An 11,285-nucleotide genomic window follows, 5' to 3' on the forward strand; every position below is an offset into this window, starting at 1 on the left:
ATAAGGTTACTTGGTATGGTCCTGGAGCCAGAGCCCCATTAGCAGAGCAAGCTTTCCCATCAATTCAGCCTGCATGGATTTCAGCCCTTGATCACCCACTTGTTGGTGTTTTTGCATAGTTTACACACTGCACAGCCTGCATCCTGGAGTATGGTCAATAGAGGTGAAGTGGGAAGATTACTGTAGTTGAGAAACACTGAGGAACTAGTGTGAGGAATTGGCCATCTATGGATTTCATAGTTCAGAGTGATGACAGGACTTGAAAGTAAAAGGAAGATTTTTTTTTTTTCCCCGCTACGTGGGCCTCTCACTGTTGTGGCCTCTCCCGTTGCAGAGCACAGGCTCGGGACGCGCAGGCTCAGCAGCCATGGCTCACGGGCCCAGCCGCTCCACAGCACGTGAGATCTTCCCGGACCAGGGCACGAACCCGTGTCCCCTGCATCGGCAGGCGGACTCTCAACCACTGCGCCACCAGGGAAGCCCTAAAAGGAAGATTTTAATGTGGGTACCAAAGTATCATGAGGAAAGATGAGTGACTAGATGCTCATCTGTAACATGGGGACTAAGTGGATTCCTCAGATAATATGACACTTGGTTTTCCTGAGACAAACACCCACACAGAGGTAGCTAGGCCCTTATCTGATGTTTATTCAGTGAACATTTACATAATACTGTATCTCACAAACTGTTCTAACCTCTTCAGAAATGTTAACATGTTTAATCCTCATAACAATCTGGTGAGGACACTGTCATTCTTGAAACTGCATCCTTCAGATAGGACTCAAACCCACAATCCCTGACTTAGGAGGGAACTTGAACAGATTGTCTTTTAACTGAAGTGACTCACCTGGTGCCAGGACTTACTGAAGCTCAGGATCTTTTGTCTCGGGGCAGAAAGAATTCAGCTCGAGGCAAAGTGCTGGGCAAAGAGCAAGTGTATTAGCACAGGACTCTTGTGAGAGGTACAAGCAGACAGGCAGGGGAGCACAGTCCCAACAAAGAGGGCTACATTTTTATAATCAAAGATACATCATTAGTTTCTCCTTTAACCCTATGTGGTCTAACTGGGACTGTCATGGCACTGTTCAAATCACATGTATGTCAGTAGAAGGGTGGTAACATATACTAAAGCATGGTAATCCACCTCAGGTTTCAGTATAATGCCCCCTTTTTCTAGCTTCTTTCCCCTTTCACCTATATTCCTGTCTTGGCTATAGGCAGGAATGCAGTTTTTCTCAGGGTCTGTTATCTTATAAACCTCCCAAGGCCAAATGCAGGTCTTGGAACCAGTTTTCTGTGGTAGTGGCCTAAGTAAGTCTGTTCAGTTTCAAAGTGTTCTGATTGTTGCTTAGCTGCCAGATGTTCTGGGCGTTTTCTGGTTGGTGTCTAGTTTACTGTGATATCCTGAAGTTCCTCTCTATCTATCTTCCCCTAGTGGGATTTCTAGCTGTGTAACAATCTTATTCTATCCCTATCATACTCATTTAACAGATGAAGATATGTAAGCCCCGAAAGTTAGGTAAGTTGTCTAAAGTGATGTAGCTAGTAAATACCGGAACTGAGATTCAACCCACTTGGTGAGAGAGGGAGAGAGGGAGAGAGGGAGAGAGGGAGAGAGACAGAGAGAGAGAAGCCACTTCTTAATTAGGCTACAGGGATTGTGGAAGGTAGAGGAAGGTATTTGTGCTTAATATAAATAAACATTGAGTGATCAGAAAGATGGTGAAGAGACAGGTCCAGATAAAGATTACGGGAGAAAAATCAGAAATAAAAGGTTGGCTTCAGAAAAGTAATCTGACGCTGGAGTAAGAGCAAAAAGGAGCAAATGTCACCAAGAAAAATAAAAAGTAACGCACTCTAAATTGTGTTTGAACAACCTTTGATAGAAAGTGAAAGTTAAAAGAGACAGGTTTGTGCCATGATCTGAAACAGGGTTTGGAGTTGCTGTGTTTGGTTGGGGCTTTTCCCTCCATGCCACAAGGGGCTGATACAAACAATTCCTATTCCAAGACGAGAGTGGCAGCCTTGTGGTCCAGCACACAGGCAGGGAGTCTGGGTGCTGGACTGCAGTTGGAACTAACCACGCCATTGACCGTCCACCCGTCACAGCAAAGGGCACTTTCTCGTGGCCCCATTCACCGCCCTCCACAGTAATGTATCTTTGCTAGTGTGTACATTTTGTTCCAGAGAAGTGGGTGGTGAATTTCCATTATTTTCAACACACTGAAAATGATTAAACCACATTGCTTTCTGTTTCTCAAATTTCTGTGTGTTTGGGAGAAGGGACTGTCAGGCAGTTGTTGAATAAGGTTCTTAAGAACCTTAATAAGAGCTAAGCCTCAAGCTGTCTCAGTGACTAATCAGATACAAGAGATTACAGGCACCACTGCAGGGACACTCTGCACCAAGCCGATACTTAGTGAAAATTTTCATTTTTCATGAAGAAGGATTCAGACTTCCCACTGCTAATCTCAGATCCAGATTGTTTTTTTTGTTTTGTTTTGTTTTTTAGTAAAGCAATAAAAGTCACTGGGAAAAAAGAGACACCAAGGGAGAATGCATTTATAAAAGAGCTAAAGCAAAACTTAGGACTCACAGAATAAAAGACGCTGGGAATCATCTAATCAGAAAAGTGCAAGGCAGTCATATGACATTTACTCTTTTCATATCCATGGCAGACCTCCAAGAGTAGCCCTAGTGATCTTCCTACTGATCACAAATCTAACCCTAAACAACGAAAAAAGGAGCTTCAGATACACCAGAAAATTAATGTATAGAGCGGGTATACATTTTGACATGACTTTGCCCTCCTCAGTGAGGTATTATCTCTTCACCTAAGAGAAAAGGAAACTGAGAAAAGGAAAAGATGCCGAGTGACCAGTATAAGTCCAAGTAAGTGAGGGAACAAGCCAGACTAGAACTCAGATTTGCCCACTGCCAATCTTGTGCTCTGCAGACCATCCCCAGTTCATCCATGCAGTAGCTGACCTATCTTTTGTTGAGGGAAAAGATATGTGTGTTATATAGGAGTTTACCTAATAAGAGGAACAAATGAAGTATTTCGTGCTGAGTCCCCTGTTCTGTTCATTGACTGACAGAACCCATCGCAGGAATGTAGAGCCAGTAGACTGTTCCACAGGTGAGATATGAGTCTCAGTAGCATGAGTCCAATACTCTCCTCTAAAGTACCACCTCCAATAATTAAAGGTGGACCTTTTGCTTAGGGTAGAGCATTTTTTTATCAGCTTTACTGAGGTACAGCTGATAAAATTATATTAAAGTATACAGCGTGTTGATTTGATATGTGTATACATCGTGAAGGATTCCTACTACTGAGTTAACTGACACGTTTTTGACTATAGTTGATAATACTGTATTTTATAATTAAAATTTTCTAAGAGTATAACATAAATGGTCTCACCAAGAATAAAAGAATAAAAATGGCTAGAGCAATATTTTAAACTTCATAGACTAAGACTTAGAAGATTTCAACAATTAGTTGAAAGCACGGTCTTTGTGAGGGCAGGACATGTATATTTCCTGGTGAGAAAAGAGCAATAAAATGGAAAGGAAAAAATATGGCACTCTGGCATTTTGCTTCATTGTTTTCCCATGCCCAGACCCTACTGTCAGGAATCCCCTTATGCTTATTCCTAGGAGCGTATGGAATGGTACCAAAATGTCTCTTGGGATTGAGACTCTCACAATTGAAGTGACATTAATTTTCTTTCAGAATAGTGTCATGTCAGATTGTGACAATTACAGTGATTTGGCATTCATTTTATGTTAGGACAATGTACGTCTTAACCCACAGCCTTCCCCATTCTTGAGTGTCAGCCTTTTAGACAGCGTTATTTTTTTCCCTTTCTCGTTGTCACTCTGAACTGTGCTTAAAATAGACTCTAAAAACAGGATTCTGTCTTTGCCAACTCTCTATTTTCTAGCACGTTAATTTGTTCCAAATAATGTAAATGTTCCCCTGTACCTTAGGAATAACCTAGAGGTAATAAGCTATTCAAACCCTGTAACTGTATCTCCTCAGATTTTCTTCTAATTTTCTTATATTTATATTTTCTTTTTTCTATTCCATTATGTGCATTATGGTTGCAAGAAGTCTCAAATCCTTTGGGATTTAAGGGTGAGGGGGATAAATACTGCCTTCTTTCCAAAAGATTCTTGTCACCCTTAGGCTATCTCTGAATCATGAATATTTAAAAATAATTGAAATGCCTGCTAATACTTAATTGACAGGTAGGAAAAGATTTTTTAATTACCTATAGTCTTTTGTAAATTTTGAAATTTAAAAATATTTTTTACGTATAACAAAGAGCTTAATAAATTGGACAATATTGAAGACCAGTGAGATTTAAGTTTGAATATAGAGGGTAGAAGCTGTTGATCAGTATAATCTAATGGTCCACGTTCTCCTTGTGAACTGTTCATGTCTCTAATATGTTCTCACTCTCAAGTGCTAGTGATCTTTCTGATCTCAATGTATAAGCAAGACCTTTTAATTTTGTACCTAGAGTTTGGAATAAAAGGAAATGGGCCCTCCCTCCCTTGGCTACTTTAGAGTTGATAGGTCATTTATTATCGGAACTGAAATGGTATAAACAATTCTCTTTTTTCCCTTGTCAACAGCAACTTTCATTGTTAGAGAGAGGAGAGTGAGAGAAGCCTCATTGGTTGACGTCACTTAGTTCATGAAGCCTTCACCTACAAGTGAAGCTGCTGAACAGACCTTGAGAAGAATCATCTTTTGCTTCAATCTGCTGCTGGATAGGAACTAATCAGAGAGAGAGAGGTGGAAGACGGAGAAGGAGGGCGTCCAGGGCTTTCCCGATCACAAATCTCACCTCCGCTCCAACCCTTTTTATACTTTTCTTGCAAAGATAATCATAGAAATAAGGAGGTGGTGGGGTTTCCAAAAACAAAAATCGTAACCTTCAACCGTCTGGGGAAGGCAAAAATCCCATCCACAGCAGCTCTCAGTTCGAACGTAAAGTTGTAGCACACACAATCAGGATGTTCCTTAAGAGTGCTCTTAAAAGAACACATGGTGTGTGGCTGGCAGGGTCCTGGTGCTCTGGCCGGTGTCAGGCCTGTGCCTCTGAGTTGGGAGAGCCGAGTTCAGGACATTGGTCCACCAGACACCTCCCAGCTCCACATAATATCAAACGGTGAAAGCTCTCCAAGAGATCTCCGTCTAAACGCTAAGACCCACCTCCACTCACCTAAGTGTCCATTGACAGATGAATGGATAAAGAAGATGTGGCACATATATACAATGGAATATTACTCAGCCATAAAAAGAAACGAAATTGAGTTATCTGTAGTAAGGTGGATGGACCTAGAGTCTGTCATAGAGAGTGAAATTAGTCAGAAAGAGAAAAATAAATACCGTATGCTAATGCACATATATGGAATCTAAAACAACAGTACTAATGAACCTAGTGGCAGGGCAGGAATAAAGACACACATGTAGAGAACGGACTTGAGGACACGGGGAGGGGGAAGGGTAAGCTGGGACCAAGTGAGAGAGTGGCATGGACATATATACACTACCAAATGTAAAATAGATAGCTAGAGGGAAGCAGCCGCATAGCACAGGGAGATCAGCTCAGTGCTTTGCAACCACCTAGAGAGGTGGAATAGGGAAGGTGGGAGGGAGCCGCAAGAGGGAGAGGATATGGGGATATATAGCCAATTCACTTTGTTATACAGCAGCAACTAACACAACAATGTAAAGCAATTATACTCCAATAAAGATGTTAAAAAAAAAAGGAAATGGGTCATAGAATGTCACAGAGCATATCAACCTTTTAATGCTTTCCATTAAAATTCCTTTTCCTTTCTCTAATTGTGAAGAAAATTATCCTTGGCTTAAGTTTCTATTTTCCTTCAAAATTCTGATCTCCTACCACCAAAATTCAATTAATTTGTTCAACAACTTTTCCGGTCCTTATTCAGCAAAGCTTTTCTTGGAACTACTATAGCTCTTAAATTTTGTGCAAAGTGCTATCAACTCACAGATAAACCAGCCACTGCGCCGTGTAATGTATCTCAGAGACCAGTGTAGGAAAAACTAACAGTGGAATGTAGAAAGTAGAACATTCAGGTCAGAATTTTTCTTAATGGCCAGAAATTGTAAGTAATCTCAAAAATCACAATTGCAGAAGGAACGATTATAGCATGGCACAGTCATGTACTAGAAAACCAGGCAACAATGAAAATAAAGGAACTGCAGCTACAGCTACATGCAGCAACATGGGTGAATCTTAGAGAAAATGTTAAATGAAAAAAAGCCACAGGAAAAAATTGCATACTATGTAATTCCCCTTTATGTGTATTTCAAAAATTGACAGAACAAAACTATAAATCTTAGGAAGGTAAACCTAAATGTTAAAAGGGCAAAGTCAGGAAACTATGAATCATAAATGTTACAGCAGTGGTAACTTTTGAGAAAAAGGAGACTATGAAACTTAAAAGGTTTATAAAGTAAGACGCGGAGCCCTTGTTCATGTGTCCAGATGTTTGTTTTATACTCGTTTATGAGGTTGTGCATATTGTTTTATTTTAGGTGTGTGTTATTTTTCAAAATAAAAATATTTTTACCACAGAAAGTGTAACACGTCCTAAAAGATGACATATGTGATTGCTTATTACATGTTTTCCATAATAGAGTGAGTTTATGTTCGGTTTCAGTGGAAACTGCTTTGTTCAGCCTTGGATACACAATGCCCAGCACTTAGCATGTGACGTTGAATAAATGAACAAGCAGAAGTATTGGCAGGTGATAAAAATTGTGTGCACCTCAAGGTCTTTCAGTATGCATTGTTCATTATGGATAAAATTATGGAGGGTTTAAAATATTAAATATTTATTATTATGTTATATATTATAATGTATATTATATATTAAATAATTAACTTTCTCATTAACTTAATAGTTGAATTGAAGAGAGTGAAGAGAGAAAAAGTGGCATCACAGCATTGAGAGATAATCCTCTATTGGTCTCTCACATTTCTTCATGTCTTGAAAGCAGAGACACTGCTACCTTTGCTCCAGACTATCTTCTGAGAGATGTTTATCTCCCTCCAGAACCGAGGGCAGATTTGCTGACAGCCCACTGTGAAAGATTTGGGTTCCCTAAGCTCGGGATTCCTCTTCTATAATGCAAGCTGCTGCATGTGCAGGCGGTCCCTGGTCCTCTAACCATTGCTTTGTGGACAATGGCACCTGGGTAACCAACAGAAATGTGGAGATTCTGGCTACTGCCTTTGCCATGAGTAATGAACTGTTTTTTGTCTCTAAAACAGGAGCCTTGTGTCTTCCACAGCATCTGTAGAACTGTGGCAGGCTAACTTGTAGAGAGACAAATCAGCCCCTTCCCAGCTCCTGACACACAGATGTTACCTTAAGGCACTGCAAGGACACTAGAAAGTCCCAATGGAACAGATCAACACCTATAGCTTATTTTGAAAATACATTTTTAATAGGAAATCACCTGAAGTTCTGGCAGTTTATTTTTTAATTTTTTTAACATCTTTATTGGAGTATAATAGCTTTAAAATGGTGTGTTAGTTTCTGCTTTATAACAAAGTGAGTCAGCTATACATATACATATATCCCCATATCTCTTCCCTCTTGCATCTCCCTCCCACCCTCCCTATCCCACCCCTCTAGGTGGTCACAAAGCACTGAGCTGATTTCCCACTAGCTATCTATTTTACATTTGGTCGTGTATATATGTTTTACGTTTGGTCATGTATATATGTCCATGCCACTCTCTCACTTCGTCCCAGCTTACCCTTCCCCCTCCCATGTCCTCAAGTCCATTCTCTACGTCTGCATCTTTATTCCTGTCCTGCCCCTAGGTTCTTCAGAACCATTTTTTTTTTAGATTCCATATATATGTGTTAGCATACAGTATTTATCTTTTCTTTCTGACTTACTTCACTTACATATATACAATGGAATATGACTCAGCCATAAAAAAAAACCAAAATTGAGTTATCTGTCGTGAGGTGGATCGATCTAGAGTCTGTCATACAGCGTGGCAGTTTAATGAATAATTGTACTTACTATTTCTAAGGAAGTGTTTCAAGTTGTCATGTTAAAATTGAGCTTCCCTTTACCCCAAACAAACAAGAGTTTTCAGTGAAATGGAATGCTAGTGAAAAGGAACAGCAGAAGCATTTCTTCATAGCCTTCTTGTTTATTTATGAAGTGCTAGATCTTTCCCTCACTTATTGGGCGTATTTAACTAACTATTGAAAAAACATTCAAGAGTTTTATTCCTTAAGTGAAGTGCTGAAAACTACTATTGCTCTATGCACCAGATGCTAAAATTGTATTCACAGCTAATGCCTCACAACATACGGCACAGCTGAATGTGACCTACAGCATATTACACAGTAGGGTCTTTGGATATGAAATGTCCGAACCACAGGACACCAAAATGCACACACTTTCACTTTACTTTCTGAAAAGAAAAATGACTTGAAAATGAATACAAATACTACTTAGAAACACTTTAAACTGTCAGACTAACTTCCATGAAAATTATTGATGTTCCCAGTTTCCTCAGTGCCATTAAATACTCAGTATCTAATTAGCTATTGCCAATGGGATTTTCTCTTAATTTTGTTAGATGGCCCATTTGTTTCATGCCATAATACTTTCATATTAGAAAAGTCACTACAAATTATGACCCTGCTCCCTATTTGCCGAGCTCTTATGCCTTACATGTCTTATGCTCCTTAATCTCTAAGCCTGCATAACACCATTAGGTATTAATACTATGCCAGAGAGATGATCAGGTTAGAGATTAAGAGATTATCACATCCTTAAATCGTATTATTCAAATTACACTTCTCTGTGTTCATTGTCACTGTTGTGTAGAAAATTGTGCTAATAATCGCAAGCTCATGGAACTGCCTTCATGTGGGTCAGGAGGGCTTGCTGCCCGCCACGAGCAGATATTTCTGTCAAATACCCATGGCTCTTTATGGACAGGGTAACAGAGAGATTACATTGTCATTACTGGGAAAACTACCCAGAAATGCGCCCCAAGTTTGAGATGGTATTGTCACCTCTACTCTCGGGACAGCTCAATTTTTTAAGTCTATAACATGGAGTCCTTTTAACTAAGATTTACCCTTCATTTGCAGATATATCATAAATTATTAAATGGTACCATCAGTTTCCTGCTCTGTTTATGGCTTCATCATCATCACAATTGTTATTTATTAAAACAAATGCTGTGACAGACATTTATTTACTGTTGTCTCATTCAACAGTCACAATCAACCTTTGTGGTATTAAGATCCCCATTTTTTAGGCTATAAAACTAAAGCTTAGGGGCTTCCCTGGTGGCGCAGTGGTTGAGAGTCTGCCTGCCGATGCAGGGGACACGGGTTCGTGCCCCGGTCCGGGAGGATCCCACATGCGGAGCGAGCCTGCGCTTCCAGAGCCTGTGCTCCGCAATGGGAGAGGCCACAACAGTGAGAGGCCCGCATAACGCAAAAAAAAAACAAAAACAAAAACAAAAAACTAAAGCTTAGAAAGACCAGGCGTTGCTCCTGTTGGGGAAGCTAGTAAAATAGCCTTGTTCAGGCTTCAGAGGCAACAATAGGCCCCTGACTAAACAAAGACCCTGAAAGACCTACATGCCGAGCTGCTAGACTACATGCAGGTCAGCAGAAACGGTGCTAGCAAGTCTTGGGAACCAACAGATAAAGAATGGAATTAGTCACGAAGCTTCCTGGGCCTCAGGAATCTGGCCAGTTCCCAGGGATCAGTAAACATTGTGAGACAACTACAGTATCAAAGCATTTATGATAATAGCCAGAGCTGCATATTGGCACAGCTTGCAGCTTGGCGTTGAAAGCAGAACTCCTTTGAGCGGCACTCTGAAGTCTCACCCGTGGGGTGGACGCACCGCCCGGCACCTTCCCAGCTGGGGCTCCAGATTGCTGTTCCAGGGACTTCCTAGCTGCTGCTTGGATCTGGAAGTAGGTGTTGGCCCAATTCAGTGATACATGCTCTGTTATATACTCTGTCAATATTCTTATTCCTTTCCTTTTAATGATTGTATATTGAAATTAAGTTAAATCACCTTCTATTAAAGGTGATTTGATTGAAGCTGTTTATTTGCGTGAGAGAGTGGTTATTTTGCCAGAGAATCCAACGAACCTTAAAACCGAAAGCGGGTTTTCAGCAAAACAGCTCCCCCAAGGCCATATGTCTGTTTAGTGGATATCAAAGCAGACTGGAATTTAGACATTTTCAACCCCAAGAACTGCTTCCATTTTAGCATATTTCATAGTGGAAGCAATAGGATTAGATGTATATTGGTTCGTTTATTTATCAAATACTGATAGGGTATGTACTGCATGCCAGACCATGATGTAGGCACTGGTATTTCAGCAGTAAGCAATCCAAACCATGTCCCTGCCTTCCTGGTGTTCACACGTGGGAGACAGATAACACACTTAAATAAAAGGGTTATTTCAGCTAGTGCTCAGCGCTGTACTTCAGTGATCAATTACTGCATAATGAACCACTCCAACACTAAAAGGGGCTTAAAACAATTATTTTGTGTGTGTGTCACAGATCTGTGTGGAGAGTGGACAGATCTGCTGGTCTTAACTGGGATCACCCAGGCTGGCCCCCGACTCACATTTCTGGGTCTCGGTACCAGCTGTTGTCTGGCCTTATCCAGACAATGTAGTCCCCTCATTATAATCTAGCCTCTACCCCCTGACATAAGAGACAGAGCAAGAGGGGAAAAGCAGAAGGTTGTGATGCTGGCCAGCCGCTTCTGAGGTGTTTCAACCTCTCTTGCAACTCCACTCACCACCTTTTGTCTTTCTAAGTCCAATTAAAAATTACAATTCCGTGAAAGCTACTTGGTGGGAATTAAGGAAGGAAAGGAACCAGGAGGGACACAGTGCAGCAGCCTGAGAGGTAAAGTCACCCCACATAAAGTGCTACAGATGGGATTCAGGCCGTGGGAAATGGGGATCACAGTTCCACATGCAACAGACCCACCCACAGAGTCGGGGGCCAAGAGTGTAGCCAGAAAAAGATCCCAGCAACGATCATGCAGGTGTAAGCCCGCCCACCTGTGAAGGGCAGGATAACAGCCATGACACAGCTCCATCGTTCACCCATTACCCTCGGGACACTCTAGAAGCATGCATGTGGGCAAAGAATCAGGACAGAGGAGCTAGACTGTGGAAGGAAGCGAACAGCACTTAATATCTTAAACAACAAAAACA

The sequence above is a fragment of the Lagenorhynchus albirostris genome, chromosome 4 (assembly GCF_949774975.1).
Source record: "Lagenorhynchus albirostris chromosome 4, mLagAlb1.1, whole genome shotgun sequence".
NCBI classification, from domain to species: Eukaryota; Metazoa; Chordata; class Mammalia; order Artiodactyla; family Delphinidae; genus Lagenorhynchus; species Lagenorhynchus albirostris.